Genomic DNA, 12,217 nt, shown 5'->3' on the forward strand with positions numbered 1-12,217 from the left:
CATGTGTTTGTTAGGGTATTTTTTTATACTTATCATTTTTAGTTTTTGAGATTAGAATGTAATCAAATTATTTCAGGGATTCAAACTCTCCTATATACCCCTTTTTTAAATTTGTGGCCCCCTTCTGCAAATTAACTCAAGGTGAATACATATGTATACATACACATCTATATATTTATTAATACATAAGTACAACTTGCTCAGTCTGTGTAATATTTATGTATATTTTCAGTGATGAACATGAGAGCATTTCTTAAGAGAGTAATATATTCATATTCCAAATAATGATATTCAACAATGCACTGTAGAAATGATGGTAGTCCTACAAACTATATCAACATATAACACTACAAATTTGTCCTAGTTTTGTAAATTCCCAGTGATGTTAGGACAATGATGAAATTGCCAATCAGTATGTATGCTTTAAGAGAAGACATCATGATTGCTAAGCAATATATGATATATTGCAGTTGAAAAGAGTCCTCTCTCCTGCACTTTTGGGTGTACATTTTTATATACATTAGGTATCTGACTAGAATAAAAGGAAGCAGAAATTTTGAGTTATTCTCTGTCATAGCTAAAACATGGTTCTTCTTGGTCTTCAGGATTCTTCATTATCAGGCCCTCCAAAGATATCACTGACTTGCCTGAAAATTTTCAAGCTAAACATCATAAGATGTTTAAGACATGTTCGTCATTCAAACCAATTCTTCTTAACCAATACATCTTTCTACCCATCTGCCTCATCATCGCATTTGCGTCTCATTTTTCTCTGAAGAGTCCTAATAGAGAAACAACTGGATGATGATTGATACACTATTGTGTTCATCCAATTAATTTTGTTGAAAAATATTATCAAATACTCATCAGTTGATTTGTATGTATATGAATTCAGAATTATGCACATAACTACAAGGAGAGTTCTAATTGAAGCATGTCTCCCTGTCAATGTAATCACCTTCAGTAGTGACAAATGGATGATGCACTTACCTATGTTTTCATTTGATGACAGTATGGCAATGGCCCAAGTTCCTTACAGGAAGCTGTTATAAAGGAAAATGGTTGAAATCAGTAAAATGTGGCTTACCACACTTTACACATACACTTTGAATGGCTACACTGATAATCTTCATTTGTTGAGCGATAAGTCTTTTACATTCCTAGTTATCTAAATGTAAAATGATTGAGTATATGAAGCAGCACTTTAGCCATTACATAAATGGAAATACCATTTTCACAGTAAAAGCAAATCAGTTCCACAAGCATACATGTGAATCATTAGCTAGTCCTAATGTGTTTTTCGTCACTAGGTGCAATGTGCCCTTAAGCATGCATCATTGGTATATTACCAAGCCTCACAAGTAGCAGCTTTTGAATCAATGAAAGAGCCCAGATTTGGAGGTAGTAGCTTGCAAATTTTTTTAGGTTTAGATGGCAATTTTTATTTGAAAATGAGTTTGTATCACTGTGTCATAGTTGCTAAAATACATATAAGGATAGATAACCTATGAGTCCATGGGCCGTATGTGGCCAGTTGACGTGAAGGATAGCTATAAATGTGGCTCAATACAAAATGACTTAAAACATTATGGGGCTTTTAATACAGTTTTTAGTTTAGTTTTTCATACCTGAAATCCCTATGATCTAAGAAGATTAACAACAGAGGTCTAGGATCCTGTAATAATTGTGGTAATGGTGGAACTTAAATAATCCATTGTGAAATCACCTCAACTGCTATGGCTTCGAGCAGAATACTTAAATGTAGGCTTCTGTTTATCCTCAATTATACCAGAAGAGTTGAAAGAAACTTAATAATCTATCATATTTCCTATCCTGCCTTTTATCTTAGAGTAAATACTAATTTATTCTCCCTTTATCTCATACTCAAGTTTGAGAAAAAAAATTTCACCCCAAAACTGACAGGTGTAACTGTATATATTTATCTGATGCAAGATCACATTTAATGTTCACTCTAAATTTCATAACATAAAGTCAATTATCAAATAAATTATTTCATATACTCATCTAAAATGTGTGGCTTTAACCTTACCAAGGGAAAAGATAGCTTCCAAGAGTTCTTCTGCATAGTGTGAATCAGATAGCACTTTATTAAGATATTCTGCCTCTCAAATAAATATTCATTTGTTGCAATGTATAAGAAGCATCTAGTTATGTTTAACAGCTTTTATTAAGAGCATTACATTGTCCCAAACCTAATGACTAACATTCATTCTAGATATCTCTGAGAAGTAAACATAAGTCCCCATTCATTAAATGTCTCACAAGTCAGAACACAAAAGTAAAATGAACTAACTGCAGCTGCTGCTCTGGGCTCTGACTTTATCTATTACGTGAAAGTTATCTTTTTATTCCTAGCACAGTCGACACACTGGAGAATGCAAATGTTCTTTGACAGCACAGCACACTCTCTGCACACTTCTGCTATGTAAATATGGAAACACTGGGAGAATGGACTTTTAGCTCCTCAAGCAGATGCTTAGAAATCCCTGGGTGTGTGCTCTTTAGCTTCATTGTTAAGACTTTCCCTAAGGCTGCACACACAAAACTCAATCTTGACTATTACGAAAACTGTCTTGGGAAGAAACATTTAAAAAATATCTCAGGAATAATCTGTAAAGATATTCAAATCATCTTTTTCATCGATGTCAGAATTATTGTTAAGCAAAAGAAAAAAGTATTAGTGGGCAAGATTTGATGATGATGATGACTATTATGGTGATTATGGTTATTATTATTATTATTATTATTATTATTATTATTTTCTGTATTGTAAAAGATCTGGTAGAACATACAGAACATATATAGACTAGGGATAAGCTCCCCAGCATGGTACATGTGGACACTTTGATAGATGGGGATAGTTTTAAAGAGATCAGAGCTACTTAGGGTCATTTCTTTTTTATTTTCTCTTTACATTATAAAGACCAAACAAAATGGCAAATGTTGACCACATAGTCAAAATGTATTATTGTGAAGAATATGGTCCTGTTAAAGTGAGTAATTTCATTTAGAAAATACAACATAAAACAGTGAAGGGGACATCATTATTGTGACTTGATAAATTTATATTTAGATGTGTTTTAATACAAAAAATCAATAACATCTCTTAAACCTTCATACATATAAGGAAAAAGTACAACAATTGCTGATATCCACAAGGATTTAATTAGAACAGTTTTTGAGTGAATTTTCTATGAATATGAACTACTGAATCATCATATCAATATAACCATCTAAAATATAAATACAGATAACTATACCAGTGTCAAGTAAATAGTTTTGATTTATCTAAAAATTATATATTATGGCTGGGAAGAACTTAAAGAAATTTTCACCATTCTTAGTTTTCACAGATATAAAAATAAAAATTATTTTGAAATTTCATTTTATACCAGTCAGAATGGTGAAGAGCTACAAAACAAATGACAAGGCAAGCTAGTAAGGAAGTAAAGGGAATATTCATCCATTGCTGTTGGGAAATCAATCTTGTACAACTAGTATGAAAATCAAATGGCAGTGCCTTGAGAAGCTGGGAAGAGATATGCCTAAAGATCTATATATACCACTCTTAACATTTACACAAAGGATACTTCATTCTACCACAGAGACACTTGCTCAAGCACAGTTATTGCTGCTCTATTTACAATCGTTAGGAATTGGAAACCTCCTACATATCTATTAACAGAAGAATGCATAAAGAAAATTTGTTACATTTGCATAATGAGTTATTGCTCAACCATTAAAAAATGAAATTCTGAAATATACAGGTAAATAGATTTATCTGGGGGGAAAAAATAAAACACCTCATCCTGAGTAAGGTAACTCAGAACTCACAACACAAATATTGCAGTAGTGGAGAAAAGCTTGTGGGAGTAACAACCAATATCTGACTGGAATTAAAACCTACTCATGAGATGGCAGTAATCCCTAACACTGCTGAGTCTAGATAGGCCAGACACCTTGGTGCAATTCAAATAATAATGTTAAGCCAAAGGAACAGCAATCACATAGCTCTTAAGAGCATTCTTCTACACTCATAGATCAGTACGTTGCTCAGCTATAATCAAAGAACCTCCCTGCTGCAGTAGATGGAAGCAAAACTGAAGACCTACAATAGAAAAACATGTAGAGAGTGAGAACTTTGAAACTTTCAGTCCACATATAAAATCCCTCCCCATGGAACTCAGCAGAAGAAGAGGCAGAAAGATTGCAAGTGGCAGGGGTGATGGAGGCTACCAAGGAAAGAAGGCCTCCCTTACACAGTAGGACTGAGCACATATGAACTCACAGAGACTACGGGAGCAGGTCCAGGACCTCCACTGGTCCACACCAGTTGGGATATCTTATATAAACCACCACAAATGTCTGATAAAAAGAGACTCTGGAGCCACAATTTGATATTGACTTGGAAGCTTTATCTTAACTGCTTGGCTCACATAGTGCTATAAAGTGCTATGCATGTTACCAGAGAAGAAAAGTCACTACCGGTCTTGTTCAGGTGTCGCCTTTCTGGGAAGAAATATCTCTGGTACAATAGTTGTACAAATTCCATGAGAGTAGCTATGCACTTACTGATTATATATAAGGCCTGCTTGAAAAGATGGAACCTGTGCGTAGCACCATTATTGGCTAAAGAACCTGTGGCTTTAAAGATCAGAGACCCTAGTGGAGAATCTACATTTTGTAGCCAATTAATGTCACAAATTACTAAACTAACTGAATTCTTATTATACCCATAGACCTTTGCATCTCTCAAAACATAGTAGAGAATCTTCCTTATGCAGAAGATGATGATTACATAGAGACCTACTCTCTATAACTCCTCATAATACAGAGAAAGGTGACTGTGGAGTCTCAGCTCTTAATGGGACATGGATACCATATCCCTTCCTACCAAGGATCATAATTCATTTTAGAAGAGAGTCAGGGCTGGGCATGGTGGCGCACGCCTTTAATCCTAGCACTTGGGAGGCAGAGGCAGGCATATTTCTGAGTTCGAGGCCAGTCTGGTCTACAAAGTGAGTTCCAGGACATCCAGGGCTATACAGAGAAACCCTGTCTCGAAAAAGCAAGCAAGCAAGCAAGCAAACAAAGAAACAAACGAGTCAGGAAAGATTGAAAGAGGCCTGGCAGTGCATGATTATAAGGAAACCATATTTTTTGGACAAAATATTTTGTTTGCTCTTATGAACTTAACAGTAGTTTGTAACATCATTCACAAGATTTGGCTCAAGCCATTAGAAAAATCACATTATGGAGGGGCAATATGAAAATGAAAGTCCAATAATGTCTAATAGTTAATAGCTTCTGGTGGTGGAAAGGTTAGCTTCTTTAGGATATCCCATGGTCTGGTCAGTCTAAGATGCTTCAGTGGATGGCCACACACCTAAAAATGTACAATGAGCACTATTGGGACTGTGAGTGTTTTATAGAAATGAAGACACAAAGTTGGCTGGGTTTGGAGTAATGTATGAATGGAAGAAGCAAATGTATGAGATAAGAATATGGTATATAATATTTTCACAGAATTACTCAATTCATAGAATTATTAAATTCATGGAATTACTAAAATATAAAACAAAAATAAGAACAGTTAATACAAAAATGTAAACATTGGGATGGACACCATGTGCTACAGGGCTTCAGAAACCATTTAACAAGGTAACTGGCTTAACAAAGTCCCAGAGACAGCATTCTCTACTGAAATTAAACACTTGTCCAGTTTAATTTCAAACTTGACCTTTTTACATTCAGTATAAGCAGTACCTTTAGTGTTGATACATGGTAAAAATCCCAAAGCTACCAGTCAAATGCTAGTCCAGATTGCCCCTTGCCTTCATAGACAGCATGTGATGCCATTATATATTAAGTCTCCTGTCATCTTCAGTGAGGCACGGAATTGTATCTGTAGTCACTGAAGTGTGCAGTATTACTTAAATTAAATCTTCATTTCTTGTAAATGAGCTATAGAAAAAAACATGAGCTGAACTAGAAACACGGGCATTCGTGTCGATTTTATTTTAAAAATAAAAACCATCTTGCAATGTATAAAATATAACAAAGTCTTGACAGCCATCAAATTCAACTGTGAATATTTTATTATGTTTCCTATATTTCTGATAACCTCATCCTACTTAGAGTTCTCCACATATGCATATTCATCATGAACCTATTTTCTGAGATTTCTATGTAATAATAATATATTTTATGACTTCATGAATAATAACTTGAACCAAATTATACTTTTATGTAGCTATTTCAAAGTTGTACATTTTTTGTTTTTCTCTGCTACATTTAATTTTATTGTATTTAACTAAAATCTAAAATACAAAGCACCAAGTGTTTTCACCATAATAGGCATGTTCAGGTTCAGAAATATGTATTGATATGAGAATGGTATATCCTGCCTGCAAATTTGCATTTCTAGTTATTCTGTGAAAAATGTCTCATAGTTACTTTTCATTTACAGTACTTTCATCAATATATCTTTATTTCCAGTTACAGTACTAATGTTTTGTATTTTATAAAACACTCATTGAGTTAAGGCTATTGATTATTCTATTCTACATATTCCTGAAGTACTTTGGTTAACAACATATCTTCTTACTTCTTGTATTAATAATTCCCTCAAATCAAAGAAAGGACCTTTGCATTACTAAGTTAACAATTATAAGTCATTTTCTTATTTTCACACCAGGAAGCTTATTGTTCTGTTGCTTTAATGGGTGTTAAAATAAGCTTTTGGCTAGTTGGGCAACAGGCAGGCTGTGCTGATCTTAGAGTGGTGACACATCAAACCTTGACCACAACAACAGACTGACTTTGTTCCTGCTATAGCTCTTACTGTATACTAAAAACTATTCTTTAAATTCCCAGCTTGAAACACAAGCTACCATGCTCAATACTCTAATCTAGGTATTGGCAAAACACACACACACACACACATTTGTGAAAGTAACTTAAAAATAGAATTGTATTACCTTATATATTTATAAATATTTTCCTTAAAATATGAACTTCTGAACATGTTTTAAAAAATCTTTAATAAATAAATCTTTAAATGAGTAGCACGATTACTAATTAGTTCAAATCCAAAAAGTAATTAGAAATACAGAAGAACAGAAGGGAAAGAAGAAATATACAACTATACAGTATTCACTGGAATGAAAAGGTTAGAAATGTACAACACTTATGACACCAAGCAACATGAAACTCAGGAGAGTCACTCAGTCATTTTCTCAGTACAGCATACTGGGCCAGGCTTCCAACAGCCTGTGTTCTAAGTCAGCCATTGCCTCTGATTACAGATAATATCAACAAAACACCTCTGCTTCTAACATCCCCAACATGTGTCAACCTATATGCGCACTCTTTCCAACATACTTTATTACATATATTCCATTGGCAAAAACAAACAAACAAACAAAAAAACAACAACAACAACAAAAAAAAACAAACTAGGAACTATGTCCTTGCATGACACGTAATCCTGTCTGTCTTCTGTGGAGAGAGCTGAAGAAATAATCGATATATGAAGTAGGATCTTGCAGAGGCTAACACCAAAACTGGGCTACAGAGCAAGCTTACACAAGGGATAATTAGAGCCACAGAACCAGGTTGACTTTTTAAATAAATGAAGGAAATAAGAGTCAAATTAAGGAATACAAGAGAAATACTAATATAAAATACTATGATAAGAACAGAAAACAAACAGAAATAATGCTCTCAGGGAAAGAACATTGCATCTCAAAAAGGTCAAAAGCTAGGATGTATGTGAAGGTTAGTGTCCAGAAGAAGGGAGTACATCTACTAGGTTAGTTCTGGACAAAAATACCCTAGCCATGAGATAATATTTATATATTATAACTTTAGAAGTTGGGTCACACATTGAAACTTCTATGACTAAATAAACTATTAACAATCCCCACTCTAGTGACTAGTCAGAGATTATTCCTCAAATGGTCACTTATGTTGCTCTTTGGTCATTTCAGGTAAACTGTCTTTTATTCAATATATATTTTTGTAGTAGTGTACTAAAAAGTGTACATGATGCAATACACAAACAAAACAGGCATTATTCTACTGTCTTGTATACCCATTCACACTCTCATAAGTAAAACAAAAGTTTTGGTGTAAGGTGCTTACTGACATGCAAAATGAATCCTAATCGTATTGCTCTAGTAACAAAGACTAACACAATGATAGGAGTAAAGAATTTATATGGTACATTTTTGGATTTTACAAAAATAGATGAGTCTAGTAATTGACATTCATATAAAGCATCCTAATATGTGCATAAGATATGACCTATTTAATAACAATTTAGTTAAGAGATATGATGCACATCATAACAAAAGACTTCAAGTACAGATAATATAGCATCCTAACATTAATAGTATTCTTTATTTGTAAACTAATGATGAACTGTTTTTAATGAGGGGACCAATAGTAAATGATATGCCAAATATTATCACAAACCTCATTCATCAAGGATGGGAGTTTGCATCGATCATTTTTGTTGTTGTTATGACAAAAACAATTTAAGAAAGGATATTTACTTAGTTGCATCTTAGGAGCTACACAGATCATTACTCTGGGAAGGCATTAGTATGGAAGAATGAGGTGTCTATAATCAAAATCTCATCTCTTTCTCTTTTCTCTTTATTACAACTTCAATCGTTGCCCAAGAAATTTCCCTGATCCTACACATGGTGGTTTCCTCCTCATTAAATGTCTCTGGAAATATGAGCACCAAAATGATCAGAGTGTCTTCTAGGTGACTCTAAATCTCATCAAGTTATCCATGAGGATTAATAACCACAGGGTTGAGCCAGATAAAACAACTTTTGTATTAGAATATTTGTTCAGTTATTTGTGTAGAGACACTGCATTTTTTGCAAATCCCAATTTTTTAAGTTTGGTGAAAACATACAATGTTAAAAGAGCAGACTCACAAAATCAGCAGGTAAAATTGTGTTTACATGGGAGCATGTATCTCCTTTGACAGACCTCCCATAAAAATCTATTAGCAGTTCCACAACTACCAATTTTATAGAATAAAAATAGACCCATTCAGTTTGTTAGGTTTGGAGGAGAAAGTTTAAAAAAAATGAGAAAATGAGACAATTGGTAAAATATATGAATGTATAAACACAATGCCCCAAAAGATGAAAATTATAAATCCTACAATCTACTCATCTATACATACATATATTCACCATTTATCTAGCATCAGTCTATTCATTACCTAACTATATATCCTTATAACTATCCTCTTTGCATCTGTACTTAATTATTCAGAGAATCTGCATTACTATTCTTCATGAGGGTTTCTGTGAAGACATCATCAGTTTATTTGATTCAGAGCATCAAGGTGTGGTATCACCTAACTTAGATTAGATTCTCATCTCTTTGTTGGTCAACTTTTTATAAGTCATAATTTTAATGGTTATTTATTTCACATATTAGCTTGTTCCATTAGTATAGTTCTACATGATATGGAACTTTTACTTGCTTTACTTGCTTTTACTTGTTAGGTTCTTGAAAGTTAATATGTAAATAATTTATATTATAAATTATTTAACTTTTGTGAGCAGATTTAAGAAACTCTGTCCTTAATTTCTTTCTTTATTCCTTCCTTGACCAAGTTATCATTGAGAAGAGTGTTGTTCAGTTTCCACGTGAATGTTGGCTTTCTATTATTTATTTTGTTATTGAAGAGGAGTCTTAGTCCATGGTGATCTGATAGGATGCATGGGACAATTTCCATATTTTTGTATATGTTGAGGCTTGTTTTGTGACCAATTATGTGGTCGATTTTGGAGAAGGTACCATGGGGTGCTGAGAAGAAGGTATATCCTTTCGTTTTAGGATAAAATGTTCTGTAGATATCTGTTAAGTCCATTTGTTTCATAACTTCTGTTAGTTTCACTGTGTCCCTGTTTAGTTTCTGTTTCCATGATCTGTCCATTGGTGAAAGTGGTGTGTTGAAGTCTCCCACTATTATTGTGTGAGGTGCAATGTGTGTTTGAGCTTTACTAAAGTGTCTTTAATGAATGTGGCTGCCCTTGTATTTGGAGCATAGATATTCAGAATTGAGAGTTCCTCTTGGAGGATTTTACCTTTGATGAGTATGAAGTGCCCCTCCTTGTCTTTTTTGATTATTTTGGGTTGGAAGTCGATTTTGTTAGGTATTAGAATGGCTACTCCAGCTTGTTTCTTCATACCATTTGCTTGGAAAATTGTTTTCCAGCTTTTTATTCTGAGGTAGTGTCTATCTTTTTCTCTGAGATGAGTTTCCTGTAAGCAGCAAAATGTTGGGTCTTGTTTGTGTAGCCAGTTTGTAAGTCTATGTCTTTTTATTGGGGAGTTGAGTCCATTGATATTAAGAGATATTAAGGAAAAGTAATTGTTGCTTCCTATTATTTTTGTTGTTAAAGTTGGCATTCTGTTCTTGTGGCTGTCTTCTTTTAGGTTTGTTGAGGGATTATCTTCTTGTTTTTTCTAGGGCATGGTTCCCGTCCTTGTATTGGTTTTTTTTTTTTCTGTTATTATCCTTTGAAGGGCTGGATTCATGGAGAGATAATGGGTGAATTTGGTTTTGTCGTGGAATACTTTGGTTTCTCCATCTATGGTAATTGAGAGTTTGGCTGGGTATAGCCTGGGCTGGAATTTGTGTTCTCTTAGTGTCTGTATAATATCTGTCCATGCTCTTCTGGCTTTCATAGTCTCTGGTGAAAAATCTGGTGTAATTCTGATAGGCTTGCCTTTATATGTTACTTGACATTTTTCCCTTACTGCTTTTAGTATTCTATCTTTTTTAGTGCATTTGTTGTTCTGATTATTATGTGTCGGGAGGAATTTCTTTTCTGGTCCAGTCTATTTGGAGTTCTGTAGGCTTCATGGGCATCTCTTTCTTTAGATTTGGGAAGTTTTCTTCAATAATCTTGTTGAAGATGTTTGCTGGTCCTTTGAGTTGAAAATCTTCATTCTCATCCACTCCTATTATCCGTAGGTTTGGTCTTCTCATTGTGTCCTGGATTTCCTGGATGTTTTGAGTTAGGATCTTTTGCCATTTTCCATTTTCTTTGATTGTTGTGCTGATGTTCTCTATGGAATCTTCTGCACCTGAGATTTTCTCTTCCATCTCTTGTATTCTGTTGCTGATGCTTGCATCTATGGTTCCAGATTTCTTTCCTAGGGTTTCTATCTCCAGTGTTGCCTCACTTTGGGTTTTCTTTATTGTGTCTACTTCCCTTTTTAGGTCTTGAATGGTTTTATTCAATTCCATCACCTGTTTGGTTGTGTTTTCCTGCAATTCTCTAAGGGATTTTTGTGTTTCCTCTTTAATGTCTTCTACCTGTTTGGTTATGTTTTCCTGCAATTCTTTAAGGGATTTTTGTGTTTCTGAAAATCAGTCTGGTGGTTCCTCAGAAAATTGGACATAGTACTACCGGAGGATCCAGCAATACTTCTCCTGGGCATATATCCAGAAGATGTCCCAAGCAGTAAGAAGGACACATGCTCCACTATGTTTATAGCAGCCTTATTTATAATAGACAGAAGCTGGAAAGAACCCAGATGTCCCTCAACAGAAGAATGGATACAGAAAATGTGGTACATTTACACAATGGAATACTACTCAGCTATTAAAAAATGAATTTATGAAATTCCTAGGCAAATGGGTGGACCTGGAGGGTATCATCCTGAGTGAGGTAACCCAAACACAAAGGAATTCGCACACTATATACTCACTGATAAGTGGATATTAGCCCAGAAACTTAGGATACCCAAGATATAAGATACAATTTGCTAAACGCATGAAATTCAAGAAGAACGAAGACCAAAGTGTGGACACTTTGCCCCTTCTTAGAAATGGGAACAAAACACCCATTGAAGGAGTTACAGAGACAAAATTTGGAGCTGTGACGAAAGGATGGACCATCTAGTGATTGCCATATACAGGGATCCATCCCATAATCAGCTCCCAAACGCTGACACCATTGCATACACTAGCAAGATTTTACTGAAAGGACCAAGATATAGCTGTCTCTTGTGAGACTATGCCGGGGCCTAGCAAACACAGAAGTGGATGCTCACAGTCACCTATTGGATGGGTCACACGGCCCCCAATGAAGGAGCTAGAGAAATTACCCAAGGAGCTAAAGGGAACTGCAGCCCTATTGGTGGAACAACA

The 12,217-nt window shown here is 34.6% G+C and overlaps 1 long non-coding RNA gene across 1 annotated transcript in view; it reads right to left on the reverse strand.

Moving 5' to 3' along the window:
• Gm12381 (predicted gene 12381) overlaps positions 1-12,217 on the reverse strand; it is a 283,817-nt gene that overhangs the window by 136,558 nt on the left and 135,042 nt on the right. Inside the window, exon 2 of the long non-coding RNA NR_151606.1 lies at positions 991-1,043. This is a non-coding gene — a long non-coding RNA (predicted gene 12381). The remainder of the gene's footprint in view (positions 1-990; positions 1,044-12,217) is intronic.

This window comes from Mus musculus, chromosome 4 (genome assembly GCF_000001635.26).
Source record: "Mus musculus strain C57BL/6J chromosome 4, GRCm38.p6 C57BL/6J".
NCBI classification, from domain to species: domain Eukaryota; kingdom Metazoa; phylum Chordata; class Mammalia; order Rodentia; family Muridae; genus Mus; species Mus musculus.